This window comes from Populus alba, chromosome 18, assembly GCF_005239225.2.
Source record: "Populus alba chromosome 18, ASM523922v2, whole genome shotgun sequence".
Lineage (NCBI taxonomy): Eukaryota > Viridiplantae > Streptophyta > Magnoliopsida > Malpighiales > Salicaceae > Populus > Populus alba.
This window is the reverse complement of record NC_133301.1, coordinates 1,101,077-1,107,299: the sequence shown is the minus strand read 5'-3', so window position 1 is coordinate 1,107,299 and position 6,223 is coordinate 1,101,077. Positions and strand designations below refer to the sequence as shown.

The window sequence follows — 6,223 nt, the reverse complement described above, 5'->3', positions numbered from 1 at the left end:
GTTAATGACCACCTGATATAATATATAGCAGACGTGCCTTGGCATGGCTAGTTCTAAGCTAAGAGAGACTAGTTGTGGTGCTTCCACAAAGAGATTCACAAAAATCTTACTCTCCACAATCAATACATGCTAGCTATTCTAGAAAATTAAGGGGGATTTTTATTGAATCTTGCTTGCATCCGATGAGACTACTAATTATTAGGTCAAGATAATTCCCTCTATTTTTTTACCCTAATAATCATTTTCTAAAACACATATTGGATGTGCTAGAAGTAGTGGTAATAAAGTGACATCCTTCTTATGTCGGGCCCTCCATGATTTCAAGTTAATCATCAGTGGCTTGATCAAGTTCATAGCTCCTCTATTTGTTTATACTGCAACAATTATTTGAAGTCACTAAAACCTAAGAGAAGAGATCTTCTAATAATATCATTTTCCCATCATGACAAGAATTGTAATTGTTACTATTATATTGATATTTAGACAACATTGAATTAAGCTAGCTATTAGTAGTGGACGAGGCACTTGAATTGGGCCAAATTCACTGCATTACAGTCTCTAATCAAAAAGATTTTTGCCACCAAACTAATCTCATACTTAACGAAAAGAGGCTCCATCAAAAGACTTGCTGCTGGAATCTTCTGTCACAACACATAAAATGGAGAACAAGCACTTATTCCCCCACTTGGGGTGGATCTATGACGTATTTAGAGCTCCATTTATTTACACATTAAATTATCTTTTCTATGTTCTCTGCAGATAAGGGTACTGCCCAGATAGTGTCCCACCCATATATCCACTTGAAGATATGTCTATATACGTGCCTTCATATATAGGTGGATACGCACATACTCTTGTAGGCCAAATCTTTGATTGGCAATAAGTCCCGTCTTTTTTTATTTTCAGTATTCCCGTTGGAGTGATGAGCAATGACATTAACATGACAGTATTGTTTGATTCATGCATGTGCCTCACTATAGTTCATAACCCATATAGATGAATATTGAAGAGGAATAGTTAGGTAAATATTTTGGACTTTTATTCTCATTAATTGAAATGAACTTTAATTAGGCATTAGAGCCTTCAAACCAGAGATAACAGCTTCAGATTTGGTGGATTTTTTAGATAATTTATTCACTGATTAGTGGGTATTAAACAAACTATCCATATTTGGATGGATATGTTCATAATAAAATATTATTATGTAATATACTTGTACAAAATTCACTACCCGTGCATAGTATAGCAGCATTTTAAACTGAAGTAGTTGAGATTGATTGTGGAATCGACATGAACCTAGCTAGAATGATCATAGGGACTTATCCATACTGCGTGAGATTGTTTCCATACGTACAAATGGCTAAAGAACAATGGCATCAAATCTTTAGACATAAACGTAAGTTATTCCCGTATTCATACAACAAAAAGTGCAGCTTATAGAGTGCCCCCCCCCCCCCCCCCCCCCACACACACACACACAAACACTTATAGGTGGCTATGTTGCAAGCCTTTATACATCACGGACCCTACTGTGCTATTGCTATCCGAACAAAGCTTCTCCCCACTTCCCCATGCTAGAAGCTAGAAGCTAGAGCTAGTGGATCGAGCATTTCCACATTTTACCTTCCCCTACGTTTAAATTAAGAATATTTTTTTGTATGGGGATAAAGGGATAGAAAATCACTCTTTGATTATGTTCTATAGAACTTTTGGAAGAGGGAGAAGTTTTAAGGGGGTTAGCATTAAGAAAAAAAAAAAAAAAAACGTTAAAACTAACTTGTGAGATGGTGGGTAAAGGTTTTTCAAGGAGAAAAAAATGTTGGACTTGGGCTTGTTTTTCCTCTGTCGACATGAGTGGTTTTGTTTTTCAATTTTATCTTGAGAAAACGCTTGACAATTGATTTGTAGTAAAATTATACTCATAAACTAGGGTTTTTTTCTATCTACGAAAGAAAACTAGATGATATCTTGGAGACCAACCAATTCACAAGTAGCTGCCGAAGCATCATGGTGGTTTGGGGGTTAAAAAAGAGATGGAAACTTGGTTGGAACCTTGCCTTGTGAAAAGTACGCTAAAGGGTGGGGTTTCCTTGAATCTAAAAAAAAAAAAAAAAGAAGTTATTTGATATAGTATTCAGTGTTAAATGATTCAGCATCAAATACAGATTTTTTGATACAAACCCATTTCCCAGATCACCAAATAACATCCGAACAAGACGAAGACAAGCCCAGTTCCAGTCTTAGTCAATCTTACTATATATATATATATATATATATATAATATATATATATATTTTCCAGAGCACAAAGCATTTTAAGCCCAAACCCAGTCCCAGTCAGTCTTATTACATTCCCTATTTCCTAAGCCAAACGCAAAATTTCACATGCCTTGGTCGATATCTAATATCTTTTGATGGTCGAATTAGATCACGGGTCAATCATATTACAGATAATTTTGATATAATGATATCAAAAATAAAAAATATAAAAAACATCATAAGTGTATATTTAATACCATAGAAACTTGTACAGATGCGGGCTTGAAGCTGTCAACTTTCCCTGGATTGGTTATGTTTGACGCTGTCCAAAATATAGTGGTGACAAACGTGGGCAAGATAGCAGGTTGGAAGATTCAACAACAGAAAAACAGAGACGAAGGAGAAGAGAAGAGGAGGGAAGAGCAGCAGTTTTCTGTTTTCTGAGGCTCAGCATTACATGATGAAACGTCTGTACAGTCGTACAGACCTGAGGAACTTGGCAGAGATCATGATTTTCCGGAAACTGTAGTCCTCTCCGTAGTTTACTCTAATCACAGGTGATTGTTGTGATATGTTTAACTCTCCGGAAATCTTCACCACGGTATCTCTCTATTGTCTTGATGAACGTTGAAGGCATAGACCACAGAACCAGGTCTTCTATATTTTTCAGGTTTTCAATCCCATCCGGCACGGTTTCTAGCACCGTGCATGCTGTAATGTCTAGCCTCTCTAACCCAGGCATCGATCCTTCTGCTATTCTGATGCGCCGCAATCTGTCCAGTTCATGGAGACCTAGCTTCTTCAGCTTTGAAAATCCACTAGGATCACAACACAGTTCTTCCCCTGCATAAGCTTGACGGAGTTCAAGCACCACCAAACTAGGCAATTTCTGGAGGGCCTTGAGAGGATCACTTTTCAGATTAGAATATTGAAGCACTAGCTTGGAAATATACTGGAGTGAAGCTATCCATCCTGGTAAAGCTGGAAGACTACATTTGAGATATAGTCGTTGGAGATATTTTGGAGGAGATGAAAGAGAGTCAAATTGTAAGGATTCAGTTTTGTTTAGTGAAACGAGATACAATGCAGTAAGGTGTTTCAACCTGTCCAAAGTATAACACAGATCCATTCCCTGCTCTTCTCTTAGCTTTAAAATGCCCAGCCTTCTCAACGAAGTTAGCTTTCCTAACTCCCTGACTAATTCATAATCTTCATTCACTTCGACGCTTCCCAATTTCTGCAGCTCGTCAATCTTCCAATTTCCTGAAGGAAACTCTCATTCCATGAGTGTCTGGGAAGAACAATGATGACTGGAAACTGTGTCGATAGTTACGGAGCTGGCAAAGACATGTCAATTGTGTGATCCCAGCAGGCAAAGAAGATACAAAAGTCCTTTTCAAATCAAGTATTTCCAAGTACTTGAGCTTCCTTATGGACTCTGGAAGCTCCCTTATCATGGTCCATCTCAAACTCAAGTATCTCAAATGAATCAGTTCAATCAATTCAGGTAGGAAGCTGTAAAGGGGAGCTCCATCTAAATTCAATACTCTCAGCAGCTTGTAATTGCGAAAACCATGCTCAAAAGAATGATGTGAAGAGAAAGACAACAAAGACCACAGATAAGGAAATCTCATATCTGATTGTACTTCCCCAGAGTTTTCATGGATTGATAGACGCCGAACTTTCTCATTATTGCTGATTCTTGTTCCGTTTGCTATCATAACAAAAGATTCTTCCCTGGATTTCATTTGAATGATTTCTCGCATTAGATCATGAACACGACATGTCTTGACCCTATTAAAATAACTCATCTCCACCACCTGGATCAAATTCCTATTCACGAGTTCATTAAGGTATTCCTCTGCTACTTCCTCCATTGTAAAGCCTGGCTTCTCTTCCACAAACCTTTCAACTATCCATAACCGGATCATCTTCATTCTTTTTATCAAATAGTCCTCTGGAAATACACTTAAATACAAATAACACTGCTTGAGGTAGTAAGGAAGATCATCATAACTTAGTTGAAGTATTCTACGTAGACTCTCAAGGTCGTTGTTACTTTTCAATTCTGTAGCTAGGCAGTCATGGACTTTCTTCCATTCCAAACCTTCATTTTTCTTCTTCGACAGTAGGCCTCCTATTGCCACGATTGCAAGTGGCAGTCCCTCACACTTCTTTAAGATATTTCGAGACATCTCTTCCAGTTCTGGAGGGCAAACTGCCTTATGTTCCCCTCTAAAGGCTTTCATACAAAAGAGGGTCCAAGCTTCATTTTCTGGTAAAGCTTGGAGTTCATAAACATGACTAGTGTTCTCTATAGATTCAGCAAAGTTACTTAAACGTGTAGTGAAGATAATTCTACTACCACAGTTACAATCAGGAAATGCATACCTTATTGTTTCCCAAGCGTTTACATTCCATACATCATCCAAAACAATGACATACCTCCTTCTCCGTAGATAATTTCTTAGAAAATCAATTAATTGGAGGTCAGTCATTGATTGCAAATTATCCGGAACAGGTTCGTTTGCTGTCACCAGAAACCCCTGCAGAGCAACTCGTAGTAGCTCCGTGGCTGCAAATGATTTGGAAACTGTAACCCAAGAATGGGCATCAAAGCTTCTTCTGATGGGGTGGCTGTCATAGACTTTCTTTACGAGGGTTGTTTTTCCCAACCCACCCATTCCAACCACAGAGATACTGGAGAGCTTTTCTTCTCCTTCTACAAGCCACGAAACCAGTAGATGTTTTGGGTTCTCAATTCCCACGACATCAGCTTCATCTAAGTAAAGAGCAGCTATACGGGGAGCTTGCCAATTCTCTACGGTAGCACTGGAGGTTGATTGGCATGTCTATCCTATTCAAAGAAAATGCATTCTCTTCTCTCTGAAATGGCTCTTACCCTTGCTTTAATGCTTTGTAACTGGACTGCCAGCCGGTGCCGCGCACTTAATTTACGGATGGAACGATATGAATTGCGAAGATAATGGGTAAAACCACTCCCGGGAGATGGAGCAAACCGGAGCATGAACTCTTCAAGAATGTCCTCAGCATCATAAGCCACATCTCTCACTTGTTTGACCCAGGCTCTCAGTCCTTGATCACTCTCACTCCTTTCTTCCGCATCCTGAAGGAAAGATTTCATGCTGTACAAATCATCCTGTAGTTCAACGATGCCCCCTCTCACTCCTCCCAAGAACCGTGTTTCTTCTGCTACAAAGGAAGCCAGTTTCTCGAGCACCACCTGCACTGCGATCATAGCCATGGCTTCTTGCTCCAGAATCACCAATCCTGATCTATTTTCTCTTGCCAAAAATTTAGGGCTCCCATATGTGGCTGTTTTGTACTGTAGTTGTGGATGTGGTTTAACTACAGCCACAATTTTTAACATTTTCCTCCCACAATTTGTAGACACCGTTTGTTTATGTGTTTTAACCTGTATTTTGTCAAATTTTTTAAAAAAATTTTGTTAAAATTGAGTTCGATTTATACTTTTTGGATTGTTTTGATGTGCTAATATCAAAAATGATTTTTAAAAAATGAAAAAACATCATTGGTATATATTTTGACACGAAAAGTTATTTGAAAAGCAACCACTACCACACTGTCAAACACGCTTTTAGTAACGGATCCCATCATTAAATTTTTTAGTAGTGGATCCCATCATTAATTGTGTTATAACAACAGTGATAAGAAGCTAGCTACTTCTTGTGATAAGAAAATAAATGAATAGTGGAGTCATGCTCCACTGTTTATTCCATTTTTTTCACTGAAATGCTCCAACTGTTTTGGCCGGATTATTTCGGTTTAAAGTTAAAAATATATTAAATCAAGTTTGATTCAACAAAATAAAATAAAACAAAATTATTTTTAATTATGTTTTATTTAAAAAATTAGTGTTTAAACAATATTCAATGACTACATAAATTAGACGGAGATCACTTGATGACGCTTGCATTTACAAA

General features: G+C 37.9%; 1 pseudogene; it reads right to left on the bottom strand.

The window, feature by feature from the left end:
* Positions 1–2,393: 2,393 nt before the first annotated feature.
* LOC118030152 (disease resistance protein RPM1-like) lies at positions 2,394–5,614 on the bottom strand (annotated as a pseudogene).
* Between the last annotated feature and the right edge of the window lie 609 nt (positions 5,615–6,223).